The 22,548-nt window shown below is 45.2% G+C and overlaps 1 long non-coding RNA gene across 1 annotated transcript; it reads left to right on the top strand.

Annotated features, from left to right (window-relative positions):
• Positions 1-200: 200 nt before the first annotated feature.
• Positions 201-13,249, top strand: LOC116912166. The gene is made up of 2 exons (XR_004389428.1): positions 201-1,443; positions 12,846-13,249. It is a non-coding gene; the product is annotated as an uncharacterized LOC116912166 (long non-coding RNA).
• Positions 13,250-22,548: the final 9,299 nt, after the last annotated feature.

Below are 22,548 nucleotides of genomic sequence, written 5' to 3'. Positions count from 1 at the left end.
ACAGGGAAAACCCCCTGAGGGTCCAAAAAGCGAAGAAGGCCATCAGTTCTGCTCCAGACTCTGTGTTCAGCAGCAGTGGGCAAACTGAGAGGTAGAGAGGTAGCAGTTAGGACTTGGGTGTGAGCACCCTGTCGCTAACTTGCTTCTCGGGTGGACCTGGATGAAGTACCCTCCACAGTGCCTGAATGGAGACCCAACCTCCCGTTTCCACCCCGCCCTCGGTGTGACCACTTTTGATCCCGCCTCAGACAAAGCCAATCCAACTCCCGCAGGATGAATAAGGGGATCAGGTTGCTCTCTCGCCTTCCCCCACCCCCTCACCGCGGCTCCCCTTCCCCACGTGACTCTCCGGAATCTTTGCCAAAGCTCAGAGTCTCTGAGTCCATTTTCACACCCAGCAAAGGAGAGAGGAAGGAGGCGAGAGAGGCGGAGGAAGGCGGAGCGTGTGTGCTTTAAATGCGGGGATCCACTCGGGGACTTATCTTGTGCGTTTCCAGGCCCCTCATCTGAGGAGCATTGAGTTCGGAGGCGTCTTTTCTAACCCCTCTCTTTCCTCGGTGCATCTACAATTATGGCTCCACCTCCACTTGGGTAATCGCACCTCCGCCCTGCAGCGCAGCTCGGGGGTGCACCGTGCGGGGAGGTGGGCGTCGGTGTGGAGCAAGCCGCGCCCCTCAGCACTCCTCCTCTCGGCTAGGGGCGGGGGCTAGAAAGTGGCAGCAGCGCCCCCCGCGCCACCTTTCGCGTGGAGCTCTGGAAGCGCCTGCAGCAGCCGGGCGGCGTGGTGCGGTGCGGCTGCAGCGCCCCCGAGTCCCGGAGCTCCTGCAGGGCCGCACAAAGTTTGCAGCCAGCGGCCCTGCACGGCCGAGCTCCCTGAGCGCTGCTGTGGCCCGGCCCGGTGTGTTCGCCGCGACCGCCCTCGGCCGATGCTACACGGACAGACGGGGGCGTGCCGAGAGAACTTTGAAAAGCTGCGGAGAAGGAACCTGCGCCTGCAGCTCGCCAGTCGGGGACCTCGGGAGGAACTGGTCTAACCCGAGGCAATGCTGCGGGATCCCAGCAGCCACTGACCTGCAACTTTCCTGCTTAGACTTAGCGGCGGTTTAAGCGTTGCCTCCTCCTCGCAGGCTCTGCTCACATTGGTGGCCGCTCTGCGGGAGAGCGGAGTGAGCCTCCGGGCTGACTGAGGGTTGCAGTCGGCGGCATCCTTCTCCGGTCCACCCGGCCAACCTCGGCTCCCGGACGAGCAGCCCCGCGCTTCCCCACTATCTGCGGCTACCGGCTCCCGGCGCCGCTGCCTGGGGTTTGGAGGAGAGCAGGTTCTTGGATGCTGAAGGCTGGGCTCCTCCTGCGAGAGTGTCGCGGCGGCGATGGGTGTCTTCAAAGCGTGGCTCGGGGTGGCCCTAGCGCTGGCGGAATTTGCAGTGTTGCCTCATTGCGAAGGTAAAAAGAGCGGAACCCCGTATGTGTTCGTCCGTGCAGTTTAAAAGACTCAGCCGGGTTTAGTGTTGTGGGTTGGGTGGAAGTTTTGATTTGAGGCGAGAGGTGGATGTGGAGTGGGTTTTACTCCCGGCTCAAATCCCCACTCCTGGTTTCTCTTGTGGTCAAATCTCAGCCTGGCCACGGCCTCCTCTTTGCTTTTTTGGGGGGGGGGTGGGTGGCCCCTTGAGGTGACATTTCTGAACCTGGATGAATCTTCCTTCCACTTCTACCCTCCTCCTCAAGGAAAAGCAGCTACTCGGAAGCTAAGCGAGAAGCGAGCAGTTGCTCTCAATCCTCCCCTAAGCCCCGCTGTTCTGTTTTGCTTTCCTCGCTCCAATAAGTCTCCCCTCTTAAAGACCACTTAAGATTTTATAAGTAGTAGGTTAGAGTGCTCTGGATGGTGAGGTTTCAGTTGCTGTGAAATAAATCTTAATCGGCACCGAGAGCACGAGGCTGCCTGCTTCTCAAGGAAGAAAAAGTGGTCAACGACAGTGTATGAGCTTCTCTTATCCCTGGGGTTTCTATGGGGGGCTGGGGGGGGGCTCCAACCCACTTCTTCAAGAGCCTGGGGAGAGAAAGCAGACTTGAGTGTTGTCGCCAGGAGAGCACCCACAATCTCGGCTCAGATAATAAATCAGTAAATCAAGAGGGGTGTGTGTGTGTGTGTGTGTGTGTGTGTGTGTGTGTGTGTGTGTGTGTGTGATGTTGAGTCTGGTGCGGCTTCCCCCACTCCACCCACCCCCCCAGGCGCGCAGTGAGCTCTCACCTGCTCAGAGCCGCGGGGACAGTGGCTGGGTTAGCACTCGCAGAGGGGGAAGGGAGTGGCGTGGTGGGAGAGGGACGACTTCATCCACTGTTGGGCTCTCTCTCTGTTTCCATTCCCGGCTCCATTCATTATTCATCCAGCTGCAGGGAAGAGTTCACCTGCCCAGTCGCAAATCATATAGGCAGTGGCTTGCACGGGTCGCCTTCCCCGCCCGCACCATAGGTGCTGAGTGGGGGCAGCTGGAGGTCGCAGGAGGGTAAAACCTCAGGTGGACTTCCAGTTTTCAGAGCAGTGGCACCTCTCTTCCTTAGCATTTTTTTCTCTTAGCAAGCAGCCTGGCCTTGGAAATCCATGCACGGACTTTCCCACAGGTTTAGGCAACACCTTCTCACACTGTCTTGGGAATTATGTCAAAAAGATATTATTTCCAGGAAAAGCACGCCTGGGGAGCCGTGCAGTGTTTTTCCGAACTGTGGACAACCTCTTTTAAAAAGAATTGTGTGTGTGTGTGTGTGTGTGTGCATGGTTTTTGCATACTTAAAAAAAAACGTTGTAAGGTTTAATTATAGTAATTAGCCAGATGGGAGAGTCAGGCCAGGCTCCTCAAACTTCAACTTAGAGCTTAGAAAAATTACAGTTACACTTGGTGGCAGTTTCTTATTTAAAAATTATATCCCAACAACACAGAGAATATGCTATCACTCCTGGATTGCTCACCAGGGGGCAGTTGGAGCGATGCTGTTTCTCAGAAGCAAATCTCTTGAAATGACAAAAGCCATTATTATTAAGAGGCTATGGGCTATGCTCTTTGGAGGGCTGGTAGATATAGCAAGTGTCTGAAGTGCGTGCGCACACACGTGTATGCATCTATGTGTGTGTGCATGCATGAGTATATATGTGTGTGGGTACATGAGTATATGTGTGTGTGTGTGTGTGTGTGTGTGTGTGTGTGTGTGTGTGTGTGTGTGAGAGAGAGAGAGAGAGAGAGAGAGAGAGAGAGAGAGAGTCCTTCAGTGATTCATTGGAGAACTTTGCATCTATTTTCTTTACCCATCTTAAGAGCATTCTGCATCAGCTCACAAATTAGGTCCTAGATTGCAATAGGTCAGAGAACTCCCAGCCAACCCACGATGCTTGGCTCAGAATGAGTGAGCACAGACAGCTACTGGTCACATATTATTTCTCTGTACTATGTATGCTGAGCAGTTTGCACACTCTACCCCATTTAATTTGTTTAATTGTGTGATGATGGTCTCGCATATACAAATCAGCTGTCCTCTGACGAGGCTGTTCCTTTGGGCCAGGCGAGGCTCTTTGTAAAGAGGTTGAGATGGAAACCGAGTGGACTTTAGAGAGTCCCTTAAGTGTTGTTATTCACCCGGGGAATGCTTTTGAAAAACTGCCATCTACATGTGCTTTGCTGGATAGGCCAAACCCTCACAGTTCTTCTTTGTGAACAACAGGGAGTGCAGAACTCCAGTTAATTCTTCTTACAGTTACTTTAGTGAGTCTGTCCTCAGTGGTGGTGGCTGAGCTGAGAGCAGCTTCAGGAACTCCTGTGTCTCCACCTTGATTCTTAGTGCTGTGAGTTCTCAAGAGCACCAATCAGAGGAGGGAATGCCAAATAACATTCTTTTCAATGAACTTAAATAGATCAGCCTCCATGATGAACCCGCTGGCCTTGAATGAACCTGAAGGAGGTGTTATGTAGTGGTAGCTTTAAATATGCTTTCTAATTGTGGGGGGGGGGGGGGGGAGAGAGAGGGGGGGGAGAGATATCAGGGGTCAGGGCTATAGATCAGTAATAGAGTTTGCCCAAGGCCTTGGGTTCAACACTCAGCATGCTGAGACTTTCAGGTTCTAAATTTTTATCTTAAATATCAAGAAAAAGATGAATTTTTATAGCTGAGTTGTTGGCAGTGTTATTGTATATTGCCTCAAGATTGCTAAGCTGATAAGCCATGATTTGAGGGCTTTAATAAAATCAAAAAGTCACAGGGAAGCTTCAAGCATGGCTGCTTTCCGAATCAGAGAAACCGGAACAGCATTTTCTTGGAGACTCAGTCTGAGTGGTGCTCACATGTGCAAATGATGGGAGTTTAAACCAGAGAGACTCCTGGTATGGACTTGGGAAATACGGTTGGAGACCTGAGCCCTACTTTGGGTCTCATTATTATAACCCGCCCCACGACTTCAGCCTACAGCTGCCCTCGTTTCTCCTATACCTATTATTAACAGATTACAGTGGAGAGGATTATTTGTTTGGACATTTGTCTTATTTACAGATACATCAGTAATTTGTGTTTGGCCAGAGTTCCTTTGGTGAGACTTTCTGTGCTCGAAACTCGGCATTGGAGACGAGGGCTGCACTGGCTGGATAAACAGCCTCCTTCCATCTTTTGTTCCATGAACCTTTACTGAGAGAGCTCTTAGGCCGTGTTAGGCTTGGTGGGACTTGGGGTTTCCGACATCTTCAGGAATGAGCAAAGTATCCCTTGCATGTGGGGCTTGTCTTGAAAGGCATTTACATGTCCCCAAATTTATAATATTGGTGAAGGACTTGTGGCCCTTCTTGAGTCTCTCAGGATTGAGATTTTTACAGGCTCCAGCTGATTGATACTGACCGCAACTTCGCACGCTCTGGTTTTCATCACGCTCTGCAAGTAGATATAGGTACGTGATGTATTATCATAGGCTCTTGTTTCTAATATACTGCTTTCCCACTCCCCTCTGGGATTAGGTTTTGCGTTATCACCTTCTCCATAGACATCCTGGAGTAGGGACACAGACATCCATAATCACTGTTATGGACTTGGGTGGCAACCTCACTGAATTTTCTTTTTTTTTTTTTTTTTTTTACTCAGGCAGGAGTAGCCATAAAACACTCCACCACATGGGCTCAGAAGAGGGGAGGGATCGCCACTCGGCCAAGCTGCTGCCTCGTGCCAAATCTGACGGTGGTTCAGAAGCAGTTGGCCTGTTTTTTGTTTTACTATTCTATTAATTGATCTGATCCTAGCTGACAGTCACCAGGATGTGAGCCATCCTGTCAGTCTAGACGTGATTCTATTTTAACTGTTCCACAGTGTGCCCGGCCATATGCCGAATTATAATAATATAAAGCTTGAACATTTAAGCGCCAACGTGCGGCTGCTTGATCCTAAGGAGTCATCCTTTTGGAATACCCTGCATACTGGCTACTCTTATGTCAACTTGAAACAAGCTAGATTTATCTGAAAGGAGGGGACCTCAACTGAGAAAATGCCTCTGTAAGATCCAGATGTAAGACATTTTCTTTTTTTTTCTTTTTCTTTTTTTTTTTTTTTTATTAACTTTAGTATTTCTTATATACATTTCGAGTGTTATTCCCTTTCCCGGTTTCTGGGCAAACATCCCCCTAATCCCTCCCCCTCCCCTTCTTTATGGGTGTTCCCCTCCCCACCCTCCCCCCATTGCCGCCCTCCCCCCCACAATCAGTTCACTGGGGGTTCAGTCTTAACAGGACCCAGAGCTTCCCTTCCACTGGTGCTCTTACTAGGATATTCATTGCTACCTATGAGGTCAGAGTCCAGGGTCAGTCCATGTATAGTCTTTAGGTAGTGGCTTAGTCCCTGGAAGCTCTGGTTGTTGGCATTGTTGTTCATATGGGGTCTCGAGCCCTTCAAGCTCTTCCAGTTCTTTCTCTGATTCCTTCAACGGGGGTCCTATTCTCAGTTCAGTGGTTTGCTGCTGGCATTCGCCTCTGTATTTGCTGTATTCTGGCTGTGTCTCTCAGGAGCGATCTACATCCGGCTCCTGTCGGCCTGCACTTCTTTGCTTCATCCATCTTGTCTAATTGGATGGCTGTATAAGTATGGGCCACATGTGGGGCAGGCTCTGAATGGGTGTTCCTTCTGCCTCTGTTTTAATCTTTGCCTCTCTCTTCCCTGCCAAGGGTATTCTTGTTCCCCTTTTAAAGAAGGAGTGAAGCATTCACATTTTGATCATCCGTCTTGAGTTTCATGTGTTCTGTGCATCTAGGGTAATTCAAGCATTTGGGCTAATAGCCACTTCTCAATGAGTGCATACCATGTGTGTTTTTCTGTGATTGGGTTACCTCACTCAGGATGATATTTTCCAGTTCAACCATTTGCCTACTGAATTTCATAAAGTCATTGTTTTTGATAGCTGAGTAATATTCCATTGTGTAGATGTACCACATTTTCTGTATCCATTCCTCTGTTGAAGGGCATCTGGGTTCTTTCCAGCTTCTGGCTATTATAAATAAGGCTGCGATGAACATAGTGGAGCAACGTGGTAAGACATTTTCTTAATTAGTGATTGATGAGGGAGGGCCCAGCCCATTGTGAGTGGTGTCATCCCTGGGCTGGTAGTCCTGGGTTCTATAAGAAAGTAGGCTGAGCAAGCCAGGGAGAGCAGGACATTGAGCAGCACCCTTTCATGACCTCTCCATCAGCTTCTGCCTCCGGATGTTTCATCAGAGCGATTGCAACCCTAACTAGGACACCCTGCTCTTTAAGTATCTTATCTAACGACTCTTTGAGCCATGATTTCTCTTGACCTGTGTGTCTGTTGTGTGGCAGACTTTTCGTGGGAAGACATACACATGCTTCTACAGCTACTCACTCCAAATAGGAGTCCACGACAGATCAAAGTAGGATACCATCAAAGTCAACTTAGTGAACCAGTGAGTTTTATTGGGGTTACTTACAGGAGCAGAAGTGACTCAGAGACAGGTACATCACCAAAGCCCACCCCCAGCATGGATGACATCTAACAAACCTGGGGACCTGGCACACATTGGTCAGCCTGCACAAAGCTCAAGAGGTTGCAGGGTGACCTTTCCAGGTGGCTCAGGTAGCTGAGTCTCTTTTAGGCATCTTTCTTGGTCTTTGGTTTGCTTGGCTTCTGCTTCTCTCAGGCCCCTTGTCTGACCTCTGCTTCTTGTTTATAACCAGACTCCTCTGGGAGTGACTCTCATCAGTCTTTACTCTTTTTTTTTTTTTTTTTTTTCGGGGCTGGGGACCGAACCCAGGGCCTTGCACTTGCTAGACAAGCGCCTACCACTGAGCTAAATCCCCAACCCCCGAGTCTTTGCTCTTTATACACTCTTGGGGACAAAGAAACCTAGTGAATCTTGTTAGCTTCAGGGACTTCCTGAAGCTATTTTGAGTTTACTTCCTGTCTTATGGAGCTCCCTTTGCTGTGTTTTACTCCCCTGGAACATCCTGATGTTTCATCTCCTAGTAAACATCTTAAGTTCCCTAGAAGATGCAGTTTTCACAGAGGAGGAAACTGCTCTACAAAAGTCTGACATTTTGTGGCTGTTGGATTTTAATTGACCCAGTTACCAGCTAATGTCTCTGTGGCTAATAGTTTTTGGATGGAAGTAAGGTACAAATTATATCTCAAAGTAACCCTAAAAATATTAAGCTCTTTATGGGTGCCTCAGAAAGGAGTTCATTATACTTTCCAAGAGACTTCATAAAAGGAAGCCCTTTGTGGCTTCTAGTATATCCAGGTAACAGTCTGCATATGTAACTCAAAAGAAATAAACCAAGTAGCAGGGGAGAACAGCCCAGTCTCAGGATACAGGCTCCGTATGTGAAACAGAAATATGCCTCATTGTAGAAATTATGATCATGGCGTCTTAGCCATAGTTCATGCCCTGAAACTAGAGATTGCCTTAGTTAGAGAACTCCAGTTCCAACTGTGCCTGCTACCCCTAGTCTTCCTGTATAGAAAGTCCATTTCTCCTTCTAGGCCTCTACCATTTCTAACAGTCCATTTAAAGCTGTAGTTCTTTGTAAATTCATCTAAGCCCATCAAGTCCAAACCATAGACCCTCAGGGTGGTTCTAGTTCTCCTTACAAACAAGTGTGGTGAGTGGAAGGAGTGGCTGTGTTTTCCATATGAAGTAACTGGACAGAAGAAAGGCCCCTCTGCCTTTCTTGTGCCAGGAGATGCTCCCAGCACCCCCTGCCAGAAAACATCACAGCTTCACCTGTGGGTGGATGTGCAGCCTGACATACTGTGGGAGAAATACGCTTGCTCTGGAAGGCCTTGTCTGGCTCTGGGTGATGATAAATGTTTGATGGGTCTGGGCATCATACTGGAATGCTTTATTTTCTCCAGAGAGTAGAATTGAGGTTTTGGAAAGTGTGTTAATGGAGACTCACATAGGCAGCTGCCTTCCGGGTAGCACTGTTCGTTTTAGGGAAACCCTCAGAGGGCAAAGCTTATTTCTTTTGGAATTGCACATCACGGAGTAACCCAAATTGAGTTGTTCCTTTTTCTAATGATAGAATTTATCAGCTCCATATTGTTTGACTTGGGTCTGTCCCAGATGTTTGGCTTAAACAAGTACACGTGTAGAGCCATTCCCGAGGCTGCTGGGTATTTTCGTGCTGCCGTGAGTTTACAGGTTCTGACCTGACTCCCGAAAATGGGCTTTTCTATGGCTGTTTGCGTATTTCGCAAGGTGCTGGATTTCCTTACGAGCATTGAAAACGAGCTCATCTTGCAACACAACGTTATGGAGACCAGAACTAATACTACAGTAGCGTGCTCTGCACTGATGTGATGGGCAGTGTGTGCGTCGGCTCTAGGTGATTCTGCCCCAGCCTGTGTTGGTATCTGAGTTTGTGCCATTGCACAGTGATGCCCACACGACAAGGACACTACTTAATGATGAGCTTTCTTGGAAAGTTGCCTTATACAACTGTGTGGGAGGATGGTCTTATTCTAAAGGGTAACTATTGCCTTTTTTTCCCTAAAAGTAAAATTTTCTTAGATTATTTTAAAGGTTACACAAACACTTGAAAATACATGATAAATGCATACAATTTCACCTATCAATTCAGAGAAAACCTGAATATGTCACAGATATTCAGTTGTTTAACCGCTAAGAGATTCACAGTCTGAAAAGACGATTCAGTTTTTTTAAATTGCACCTAAGTGGTGATTATCTTCATTATAATTTTAAAAACATCATTATCATTTTATACTTATAATAAGTGTCAGAAGTTAGTAAATGTATGTTTAAATAGCTTGGAAAGCGAATGGTAGGCATGAATGTAAAAGTTGACCGAGTGGGAAGAAAATGGGGACTGGTGGGAGAATGGGGTAAGAGGTGTCAACAGAGAGTGCATATGACCAGGGTATGTGATGTGGACACACAGAAGTGTCATCACGGAACTCAGTATCTGGAATGGCGAATGTGGTGTGGATAACATTTTAAAGCCGTATTGCTTGTTCGGGAAACAGTTCAGTTGGGAAACTGCTTGTCACGCCAACATGTAGACTTGAATTCACTACCAGGATCTCATGCTTGCAATCAGTGCTAGGAAGGTGGAGCCAGCCACCCAGCCGTGCCTGCCCAAGTTCCAGTCAGGGAGAGATCCTATTTTAAAACACAAGATAGAAAGTACCCATGTAATGACACCTACACCTGAGGTTGATCTATGGCCTCCACATGCACACATACACACACACACACACACACACACACACACACACACACACACACACACACACACACACACACACACACACACACACACACACACACACATGCACACATATATACACACACGTACACACCCATATACATCACACATACACACACACACATACTCATATACACACATACATATACACACATACACACATTTACATACATACACATACACATGCACACATATATACACACACGTACACACCCATATACATCACATACACATTTACATACACATACATTTACATACACACACATACACATGCACACATATATACACACACATACACACCCATATACATCACACATACACACACATACACACACATACACATGCACACATATATACACACACATACACACCCATATACATCACACATACACACACACATACACACACATACACATGCACACATATATACACACACATACACATGTACACATATATACACACATACATACACACCCATATACATCACACACACACACTCACACTCATGTACATGCACATACAAACAGCACATATGCACACACTCACACATTCACATGCACACGTGCACAGATACATACACACATGGGCATCACACACAGACACACATACACATATGCATCACACCCCCAGACACACACATATGTATCATACACAGATGCACACAGACATACACATATATGCATCACACACACGCACACACACGCACACACACACACACACACACACATGCACACTGATTTGAAAACTGAATTGTTGAGGTATATATCTCTTGTAAATATACATGATTGTTTAATATTTATACACATATGTCTCTCCTTCCTTACAACATATAGATTGAAAATACTGTCTTCAGAACAATGTTTCTTAAAAATAGGACAGTTAAGATCAATTTCCCCTCAAGTTTTTTTATCCCAAATCTTTCTTATTTGAATGCCAAGGACATAAAAGTCATTTCAGCGAATTTGCCCACAGAGATCTTTCATTGGAACCCAGTGTAAACAGTCATCTCATTGTCTTTAAAGATTGTTAGATCCATGATTGACAGGGAAGGTAGGCCAGCCATTGCTGCAAAGTTGGCTTTTGTGGGACCTGTTGGGAAACAGTGCTGTAATAAACCTGTCCAGCCCTCCTTGGACTGTGCCCTGTCATGATACGCCTTGTTGCGTCTGCACTCTGGTGCCCTGCTTTGTGTTTCGTTTGCTGAGTGTGGCAGCACACTGTGCCCCTGCTTTGAGATTACATGGCACCTGTTGTGCTGTTCAAGAATCGCTGGAGAACATGTGCACACGTCTTACAAGTAGGGTTGCAGTTTCATTCAATTCAGAGTGTAAGCTCCTCCCACCGACCCCAGTCCAATCCTGCCCTCTTTTGCCTTTAGAACAGATCACCCTTTGCTTTTTTCATCCAGTGTCTAATGACTGGAAAATATAAAGATGCCTCAACTGATAAGCAGCACATCAAGGGAAAAACGTGGAGTGGGAAGATTTTGGAGGTCAGGGGCTCAACAGGAGAGGCTGCTTTTCAAATAGCTTACGTCTATGCCTGTGCTTCTCAACCTGTGGGTCTCGACCCTCTCGGGGGTGGGGTCACTTATCAGATACCCTGCATGTCATATATTTTATGTGACCTTTCATAAGAGTAGCAAAATTACAGTTATGGGGTAGCAACGAAATAATTTTATGACTGCGATCACCACAACAGGGAAAGGGTCACAGCTTTAGAAAGGTTGAGAAACACTAATCTACATACATACCCGGCATAGTGGGTTATGCTCCCTGATGATGGATGCACTATAGGAAAGGTGTGCAGTGGGTGTTTTTGTGTTCATATAGTAAGTTGGCGAATGCTTACTATGGGGACAGGTGGTGGAGAAGTTCATAGTTGAGGCAATCCCTTTCCTGAGCTCGGCGTCCTGATGCTATGAGGCAAAGGCACCATTTCCCATCCTTAGCAAAAATGTCACACGCAGGGGTGATCATGGTGCTCTCCAGAAGCTGAGGCAAGAGGATTGCAAGTTGTATGTCAGTTTGAGCTACGTGGGGAGACCTCGTCTCAAGACAAACAAACATAAACTAACCAGGCAGACAAGCAAGCAAGCAAAGAGCAAATAAAAATAGAATACCACAGGGAAGTATGAAGAATGGGCCAGCAAAAAGGAATTCAGGCAGGAAGGACTGTGAGTTTAAGGAGAAGGAATGTTATTCTGTTCGAGGGTGGTCTCAAGCTCAAGAATCCTGAATAGACTGAATGCATCTCCATAGGAACGGAAGATGAGGGAAACTTTGAGCCATGAAAATTACCATGGAATAAATTGGCCCCTTGAGTTGATCTAGAGAGTTTAGGTAGCAAAGTTTGGATAAGTAAATTGGGATTGGATTATGGAGGCGTTTGCGACAGATCACAAGAATAACAACATTGTATTTAGGCTATGTCCCTATAAATACATTTTTGATTAAAATATAGTTTATCACTTTTCTCCATTCTCCCTTCTTCCTACAACTATTCATTTCACTCATTCTGAATCCTGGTCTCCGCTTCTTTAATTACTATTGTTACACACACACACACACACACACACACACACACACACACACACACACACACACACTGAAGTCTGCTCAGTGTTGCTTGCATGAACACGATTTCGGGCTGACCACTTGGTATTGGATAACCAATTAGGGGCCTTCTCCCTTGAGAGAGGACTACTTCTCCAGCTCTTGGCATCCCTTTGACGTCTATAGTTCTTTACCAAGGGGTGTAGTCCTCGGAGAGTTCCCCCTTGTGTGTTAGCATGTCAGCTGCTGTTGTCCTTTTCGGATCTCCTTTAGGCAGCCATACTGTTGAGGTATAAAGACATTTCTTTTACAATTCCAATAATATGCTTTAATCATGCACTTTGTCATGTGTCTGGGAGAGACGTTGATTTGATATAAGGGGTAGATTTCCCTCGGGGGAAGAACGTTCTAGCCTCTAAGTAGTTCGCCCAGTCCGCTGTAGATGGAGTTAAGGAATAAGCATTCTGGGTAGTGACTATTGGTTTGTTATGCATCACATTTTAATCTGTGGTTTGTTTTTGTTTCCTCCCACAGGTGCTTGCGTGTATCGGGGCTCCTTGCTTGCGGTAGGTCATTCTCAATCTATTTCTTTTGGATGTAAGATGCTTGACTGGGATGACTGAGTGATGAGGTGATCGGTATCATCGTAAAATTTATTCATTTTTCTTCACGGGCTGGAGATGACTTTTCATCCGGGTAGCGGGGTACCATCGGGCTCAATTAATTAATAACCCTTTGAGAGTAAATTAGTTCCATTTGGATACTCAGTTATTGAATGAAAAGTCCAATGCTCTCCCCACCCATTTACATTCAGTGGCTGTCCTTTGTGCTCCTTCAGTCAGAGATAATTGGATCCCATCCTCTTGTCACATACAAACTAGGGCACGGTTTGTTTATAATCCTGGTGTATTTGTTTCCTGCTTTGATCCCCTCTTTTTTTTTTTTTTTAATGCTATTATTAAACTCAGCACACTAGAAAAGATTCTTGATTATTTCTCCAGGATGATAAGCTTAAGTTTTGGGTAAACAACAAACAAGTTAGCATTTTTATCCCTGACCCTTTGCCACCGGGTAGGCAGAATTGATTTTGAATTTAATGTCGGAATGAATTGGGGGGAAGCTGATGCAAGTCTCACGCGTTCCTTTTCATTAATAATGTACCGTGGTGCATAGCAGTGTGCTAAAGCCTTATTGAAAAGACTGTCTCCACTCCATCAACTCTAATAAATGCTATGACAAGTCATTCTTCACCACTTTTTGAGTTTGGGTTTAATGCATGCTGCACTAATGCAGACTCTGAGGGTTGGGAAGGGTGCGTTCATCTGCGTCCAGGTCTGCCATTGACACGTGCGGTTTTAGTTCGTCATCTGGCATTATCCTTGTGCCCAAATAGATGAGGAACAGCTAAAGTTTCCAGGCGTCTAGATAATTACAGATATTTGAAGTAATATTTTTCCAATATGGTCTTTATGTGCTACAGTTGAAGCCCTACAGATGAATGTATTTTTTTTTTCCTCCTTGATGTTTTTCCATTAAAGAATCACGGAAAAGCTATTTTTTTCCCTCTCTTTCCCATTCCATGCCCCTAAAGCAGAATTTTCTTTCTGTTTATTCTTTAATACAGTTCAGAAATCATTCTGAGATCAGAGTCTGCCATCAGTTTTGGGGAGTGATGGTATGTAGTGTAGACGTCAGTACAAGGAGGCTGCTTACTGTATAAAGGGTTCTATACTTTTTGTAGCCATTGAGTCATCTGATACTGAGGCCAGTGCTGTAGGCAGGCCATGTACCACTCCAGGTTCCTATTGTGGAGGCTAGGGTGGCATTGAACTCATGACCTTGAATGCTGGTGGTGGCTTACCAAGCCCAGAACTGCATCCTGCCCCCCTTTTTAATGGCGAATTGGAGGAGAGAGAGGGAGATGAAGAGATTGGCTAGAGGTCTTTGGCTATTGAGGGATAAGTAGCATTAAGCAATTTGTCTTCTTTCTGTTTTCTACCATTATCTGAAGATGTATCTGGAGTTTAGATTCTAGACCATCTCCCATACTTGGCTTTGCTGTGTGTTGCTGTGTACTTGAGTTAAAAAAAAAATCAGAAAATTAAAGGGTTCAGTTCCATCCAGATAAAAGAGGTATGGTCTAGCCAACTTGCATTGGATGAAGAACCTTGATTCCTTCTGTCCGTGCCTTCTGGTCATGCCTAGAAGGGTGTTCTTCCTTTACCCACTCACTCATGGGCCGTCCAGGTGCTGTCTTTGTTCCTCATTCATCTCAAGCCTGAAGTATTTGAAGCGCTTAGCGTTGTGTTGTGTTTATGCAGTTCAGTCAGAGAGGTCTATGCTAATTACCACAACAAAGACTATTATTAAAGCATTTACCCACTCGGTGAGAACACTGGGCCTGCTAGTCTCAGTCCTGGAGAACATCAGTGAACAGATAAAGCCCTCTGTCATCCTGAAGTTCAAATTGTACATCAGGCGTGCTCTCAGGAAATGGACCAAAATAAAAATAAAGACGCATAGGATGGGAAGATGGAGGAGACTCAGTCGGGGGCCATTGCGTTTGATAAGATGAGACAGTGATACTTGAACCGAGAGGTCCTTCTAAGACTCAACCCTGCAGACATCTAGAAGATGGTAGATATAAACTTTGGGGTCAGAGCTGAAGCCTGGAGGTCAAGTAGCTGACGAAGATCCTGGAGGAAGAAAGAAGCTGAAGAGGAATCCAGGAAGGTGGGCAGGGGACCGGGTGTCCAGCCTTGGCCTGGAGTTTGCTTGTCCTTTCAGTGAGGTGAGTGAACCGTTGGAAGTGCAAGAGAAGTGACAAAGCCTGACTTATCGTTTAATTAAACTGCTGGCGTAGGAATATAAAAAGAAATAGAGCTCTTGTTTCTAGGGAAACAATGTTGAATACTTTAAAAAGACTGGGTAGAGGTGAGTCACTAAAAATTGCTGTCAAATCAGGTGTGGGAGAAGCAGACACAGGGATGGGGGTGGGGATAGCTCAGAATCTTGAGATTCCAAGTTTTTATATTTATTTGTAACCACCTTTTGGTTTAAGGATATTAAAACTGACAGTAGCCTTTGGGGTGCACCTCAGAGGTGGATTATCTGCCTGGCATGCACCAGGCCCTGGGCTTGATGTCTAACATCATAGTGGGGGTGGGTGGGAGAGGAAATAAAGAAGGGAGGGGAGAATGAGGTGGTGGTCGATAATCTATCATAGTCATGAGTAATTACTTACTTTGTCATGAGACCTTCTTCACACGACCTACCGAAGACAGACTGGAGAACAAATGTACACAAATCTATTTAGAATTTTAAGAGTCTATTCTATTCTAGCAGTGTAGCATACTGTTCTAGGCATCAAGAATCAATAATTCTTCCACTCTTTGGGTGAGAGAGTCCGTCTCGTAAACCGCATCACTCTAGAGTTAACCCTGAGTGTGGCGGCTCAGGGCCAATTTATAATCCCGCCTGCCCGCTTGTTCATTATTTAGAGCTAGAAATGACGTCAGAGATCTTGCTGTCTGGGGTTCCTGGGTTTGTGGCTGAGGATAGCAGCACAGGGATGTGAAGTTCTTGGGGCCCATTCCTTTGTCTAGTGGGCAACCAGAAGGTGACCTGGTCGGCTTAAAGATGACAAGTGTGAGCTTCATGCGAAAGACTTCCATGAAACGGGGCTGGAGAGGTGGCTCAGTGGTTAAGGACACTGGCTGCTTTGGTTCCTGGTAACCATATGAGGGCTCACAACTGTCGGTAACTCCAGTTCCAGGGGGAATCTAATGCCCTCTTCTGGTCTCTGCAGGAACTGCACACATACGATGCACAGACTACACACAGGCAAAACATTCATACCTATGACATAAATAAAGTTTAAAAAGTCAATGAAACATTTCATACATGGCAGCATGAATTGAGGCAACTTTTAGCTGTAAATTGCTACACCCCCTGTGTCTTGTGAAGTCACTCCTCACTGATAGATCCTTTTGCTTTCTTCGGTATTTAGGAGGTCACTAAAGAGCAGGACGTTCAGGGTCCTGGTAGGGAGCAGTGACCTCGTGTAGAGCCTTCCTCTTCTGCTGCAGAGCAGCTTGGTGACCTTGGGCACATCATACAACCTGCTCAGGCAGAACCTCCATTGCCTACTATGTGAAGTGGGGACAAACATAAGGCCCCTCTTGAAACAGTTTTTACAGGGTAAGAACGCAGAGTGTGTGTGGCATTGTGCCAATACAGTGCCCGACATGGGATTTTTTTTTTTTTTGTCACAGCAAGTTTTCCTTTTTACAAACAAAGAGACAGTGAGTGAGCATTTGCTGGGATTTAAAAACTTCCAGCAACTCAGGAAATAAGTGTTTGAGCTAAGGAAGCTGGGGTTCAGGCCATGTACCACCCCACCCCCAGTCTCAAGGCAAGCAAGTGCCAGGGAAGAGGGTCCAAACCCGGTTCTGAGTCTAAGCCACCACGCCCAGCATTCTGTCTCTCACCGCCATGCTGGCCCCTGAGCATGTCTTATTTTACCTTTCTTTCTCTACGCCCAGCTCCCTGCACACTGCCATGCAGTTGTCCCTGCCACTCACCGTCTCTGGCCTCCTGGAGAAGCCAGCTGTCCCTGACTAACCTCTTCCCATTTTGCAGAACTAGTGCGAGTCACACTCACTGACTTAGTGACAAGACGCTAAAAGCATTTAGAGGCTCATTGCATTTTAACAGGCATAGAACGCCCCTTACAGGTATCCCGTGTGTGTGTGTGCGTTTACTCAATCTGTGTTGTGATTTCCAACTTCTGGGAGCCACATGGGCATGCCGTGGTATTCCGGGATGATCTGGCCCTAAGCCATGTGGCAGTCAACTTCAAGTCATGCTCTGACTTCAGCTGTCCCCTTTCTTTCGCTGTCTTCCCTATTTTTACATTCCTTCATTTGTCAAGTCAGAGATGGCTGGAAGGGATACAAAGGAATACCGAAAGAACACCGAGTAATCTATTTTTGGGTCTGTTTTACGCTCCACCATGCTCGTACATTTTCAGACCCACAGGACTTTCATCAAGGTCAGCCTCATGAAAGGGGGAGTGTCCTAGGTCAGGGTCTGTTAGAGAGAAGCAGTTATGATGCCCTGTCACCCCAGGAGTAATGCATGTGTGCAAGGAGAGAAATGTCCTGTTTTAGTTCTTACGCATCTGTATCTTCTGCTCTTTCTTGCGTAACTGGAACACAAAGAATTTAACTGTCCCATTGTCTTGTGCCAGTGCATTCGAACCCCTCTCCTGTATGTACGTTCTTCCTGGGCACAGATGGGTTGATTGCTCCCTTAGCCATTTCTCAGTGGTAAAGTGCATCTGAAAGCAGGATTGCTGGCAAGCCGAAAGGAGACCAACACGATCCACTTGGCCCAAGAACACTTGGTTTAAAAACACATCGCAGCCATCATTAGAAAATTGGTTCTGCTTTGCCAGAAGTGAACAAGACTACTGTTCCACTCTAGGTCAAATGTGCTAAATATTGAGATGCTCTTCAGGCAACTGCGGACAAAGCGAGTCATAAATCGTTAACTTTTAACACATATGAAAAACAATATCAGGGACAATAAGACACGGCGTGTTTGCAACGTGCAATACAACGGTAGTAGAAAAACCTGGCTTTGGGAGTTTGAACCTTGAGACCATAGCCTACCTGGTGCATGGCCTCAGATATAAACTCTCTGAGGGGTGATCGTTTTCATAGGGCCAATGGAAGGTTAATTGAGTGGGTGCTTGTCGTGAACAGAGGGCTGACCTGACACAGAGCAGGCATTTACATTATCCAAAGGGTGACAAGGTACTGGAGTGGATGTGACTTAGTGATGGAGGCCAGTGGGTCTTGGTTGAAGTCCTGGTGCTAGAGAACTGGCTGTGTAGCCTGGAGTGAGTCCCTGGGATGGAACCAAGTCTCAGGTTCTAAGTTTGTAGCTAAGAGAGTTAGAGTAGACTCTGCAGGGTTCCTTACCACAGTGCTGAATTGGTGGGACTAGGCCTTGGTTGTATCCCCTACTACAGCACCCCAGAGACAAATGTGGTTCCTGAGTGGACTCAAGATGTAGACCCCGGGAACTGGATTTTAAGTGATGATTAATCTTAGTAACAGGTTTATTTTAATTTTTCTATTCTTTCCTTCCTTCCTTCCTTCCTTCCTTCCTTCCTTCCTTCCTTCCTCCCTCCCTCCCTCCCACCCCCCCTCTCTTTTTGCGTTTTTTGTGTGTGTACATGTGTGCATTGTGTAGCACGTATGTGTAGTTTCTACACAGGATGCGTGTAGAAACTAGAGGATGACCTACGAGAGTAAGTTTTCTTCTATGTAGGGATTGGGAATTAAATTCAGGTGATCAGGCTGGGTGGTAGTGCCTTTACTGAGCCATCTCACTAGTCCAGAAATTTATGTTTAAATAGCCATTGTGGCTACTGGCTATTGATTGTATGAGATCATCTCTATTCATTTGTTTGTTTTTGAGACACGGTCTTTCCATGCAGCCGTGGTTGGCCTGGAACGTGCTGTGCAAATTCAGCTGACCTCAAACTCATAGAGATCCGCTGGCCTTTGCCTCCAAGTGCTGGGTTAAATATGGCACACCATACCTGGCCAGAACAGCTCTAGGGACTTAAAGTTCTCCATTTACTCTTGAGGACTTCCGGTTAGAGTACGGCTTCATGGGTGACTGTGACCCTGGGGAGGAGGATTTCCTGTAGCATTTCCAGGAACTGAAAGGCAGGCAGTATGATATTTACAACAATGCCCGTGCCTACCCTTTTCACGTCCTTTGAGTGGTTTTGAGCTCATCTATATTGCACATCTCTGCTCCCATTGTTCACTATGTCCTCTGGAACTAAAGAAAGAGATAAAGCGACAGCTGAGCCACTTCCCCTGCATCTGTGTCTTGCATATTTCCTGAACACTTTTGTATCTGTTTGCTCAAAATCTGGTCTAGTCTTGTGCGTACCATGGCAACGAAGAACTAAGACCCTTTGCTCTGCTTGGGAGGCCCAAGACAACTGACCAGGGACACTTAAGGTCTGGGGTGCTGCAGCATTTTTAGATGTGCTCTGTCCATGACTTTCTTTTTAAACTGTATCAGGGATGTGATCCTGTAGGCTTGAAGTGCCCACTTTTCATTGTGTTGATATCCATCAATGTTCTCAGAAATCCTCTGGAAAAGAGAGGTGAAGGAAGCTCCAGAACTTTCCCTACTAACTGCCCTAAGTCCCTCTCACCAGAAGAGTCTTGCTTAGTGGCTGCAACTAAGACATTCCAGGCTTCGCAGTACTGGGGTGAATATGGGACTTCCTGTGAATTTATTCAGAAGGGAAGCAATTTAGCCATTCCTCAATTCCTCAATTTCCTGTAAGTATGGTAGATAATTTTCCAATACCTTTCTACGGGGTATTATAAAATATCTTTTTTTTTTTTTTTTTTTGGTCAACTTGACACAAGTTGGGGTCATCTGGGAAGAGAAACCTTGTTTAAGAAAATGCCTCCATCAGATTGGCCTGTGAACAAGTCTGTGGAACATTTTCCTGGTTAATGATTGATGTGAGCAGGCCAAGCCCACTGTGGGCAGTACAATCCCTAGGCAGGTGGTCTTGGGTTGTGTCTAAAGTGAAGCTGAGTAAACTATAGGGAACAAAGTAGGAACAGCATTTCTCTCGAGTCTCTTGCTTCAATTTTTTGCCTCCAGGTTGGGTCCTGCTTTGACTTTCCTCAACAATGGACTGTACTTTCCTTTCCAAGTTGCATTCGGTTCTGGTGTTTATCACAGCAGTAGAAAACAAACTAAGGCACCCCTTTTCATTTACTTTTTACTACAGAGTAATATGCTCTGGAATGGGGAGGCCAGGTTTTTAATTAAGATGTACCTGTTTTATGATAGAAACTTAATTTCTCTGTAATACAGCATTACTGCTGAGGGATGGCAAATACATAGGGATCTGTGAGCTCTCTGATTCTAGCTGGAGAAATTCAGATGAAGACTAGACAAAAATCAAGACCGATTATTAGAGGAGCTCTTCTGACTCCTCTAATCAGGGATGCTCTAATCTGGTTCTCCCTGTGTAGACTGAATGTTAGAGCTGTGTGTTTCCTATTCAGGGACTCTTCAAGAAGGTGAAAAAGTCCCTGACTTGAGGGTGCTATCTGTCTGCCTGCCTATCTATCTATCTATCTATCTATCTATCTATCTATCTATCTATCTATCTATCTATCTATCTACTATTTATCTACCCACCCATCCTTCTATGTATCTGTCTATACATGTATCTATCATCCACCCACCCTTCTATCTATGTATCTATGCATCTGTATATCTATCCATGCATCCATCTATGTATCTATCTGTGTATCAAACTATGTATCTATGTATCTGTCTACCCACTCACCCTTATATCTATGTTTCTATCTATGTATCCATCTATATATCTATGTATCAACTATGTATCTATGTATGTATGTATGTGTGTGTGTGTATGTACGTATGTATGTATGTATGTATGTATGTATGTATGTATCTATCTATCTATCTATCTATCTATCTATCTATCTATCTATCTATCTATTATCTATCGAGATAGGATCTCACTATGAAGCCCCAGATGGTCTGGAACTCACATAGATCCTCTTGCCTCTTCATAACTGTTGAGCTGAGAGGCATGCTCAACTACTATGCTAACCAGTATACATTCCTTTTAAGGGACCCATACCCTTGAGTTTGTACACTTGAGACCCAGGTGGTGAAGAGTGGTCAGTCAGAGCTGTAGATGATGTTCTGTCTTCATTAGGGCTTTGCGTGTTGTAGGTCTTCATCAGAGATGCTGGTTCCTTATTTGGGAATTGATGCCTTCATAGGATAATTATGTGTGAAAGGAATAATACAAGAAAATTTGTACTTTTATTGACAAATAATCCATATGCATTTTCATTCTTATTCATATTCTTTCTGGAGGAACAGATGTTTTAAATTAACAAACACATTTCTTATGCTTTGTTTGCAATGTAGAAGATGCAGCTGAATTTGGCAGCCATATTTATTTGCTCCAACTGTGTTTTGTATGATCATATATCTCAATTTTCTGGTTAGGCCATACGTGCCCGCCTTCCATTTGTATTTATGTTTCAATGTTTGTGCCAATTTTTTTTTTTTGCTCAAAATTGAAGTCTAGTAGTTTGTTTTATTTCTACATTTCTGTGCATAACTATAAACTATTTATATGTGAATGTTTATTTTATACATAGTACATTTATGTATACATATCCATGTATGTAGATAGTTCCTAGAGGAGAGCTGCCAGTCATTTGTGACAACTTATGATACTACATTATTATAGTTTGCTTACTCTTCCAAGTCTTTTGCTTACTAAGGGAAAGATAATATGTGAATATCAAATGATGATTGAGTTTAACAACTGAGCTTATATTTTCTTGGGATTTGAATTGCAAATGCCCAAAGAAAAGATAGCTTGAAATTTCAGATAGAGGTTTGCTTCTATGACGGGAGGGACATTTATACATGGAATTGGCACAGGATAACTTTGAAAAAAGCCATTGAGCCATTCCATATAAATTAAGTGCATAGTTTCTGCTGTCCCTGCTAGATTCCTTCAGCAATGAAGTTTTGGGCTTTTGGTATTCCCAAGTGGGTCTGGAGGAAGACGGGAAAGGCTCCCAGAGTAAGAAACAGTTTATTGTTAGTATCCAAGAGACCCTAGAGTTTGGTCATGACCTGTGAGTGGTTCTGCAGTAGCTCCCGAGATTGGTGATTAAGCAAGTTTACAATCATTCCTTTCCTTCAAAGGGAAATTGGGCAGGAAAGGGTTGCACGGAAGAGCAGATTTCATTGTCCTTTGCTCTGTTCTTCACATGGGTTTGCACATAGAAAGCATGAGGAAGTTATTAACAGAAATATTAATATTCTCTGGTACACTTCTGGGGTTGACTCCCTAGGGCGGATCTTGGTCTAAAGGATGAGAGATCAGGGATGGAAGGAACTTGAAGTAAATGCAAAGCAGGAAGTGCTCCCCCAATCCCCTGCTCGCTATAGGAATGGATAGTAATGGGACCTTGTTACAGTCCAGAGGCATTGATCGACTTCCAAGCACTGGGCTTTGTGAGCAGATCCATGGAGGCCACATGATATGAATGAAGCCAGTAGAATATGAACTAGCAGATCCCGGGCCGCCTACTCACCAGTTCCTTTTCCCGCCTTCTGCTCA

The sequence above is a fragment of the Rattus rattus genome, chromosome 11 (assembly GCF_011064425.1).
Source record: "Rattus rattus isolate New Zealand chromosome 11, Rrattus_CSIRO_v1, whole genome shotgun sequence".
Lineage (NCBI taxonomy): Eukaryota > Metazoa > Chordata > Mammalia > Rodentia > Muridae > Rattus > Rattus rattus.
The sequence above is the reverse complement of the archived record's forward strand: the minus strand, read 5'-3'. Positions and strand labels throughout refer to the sequence as shown.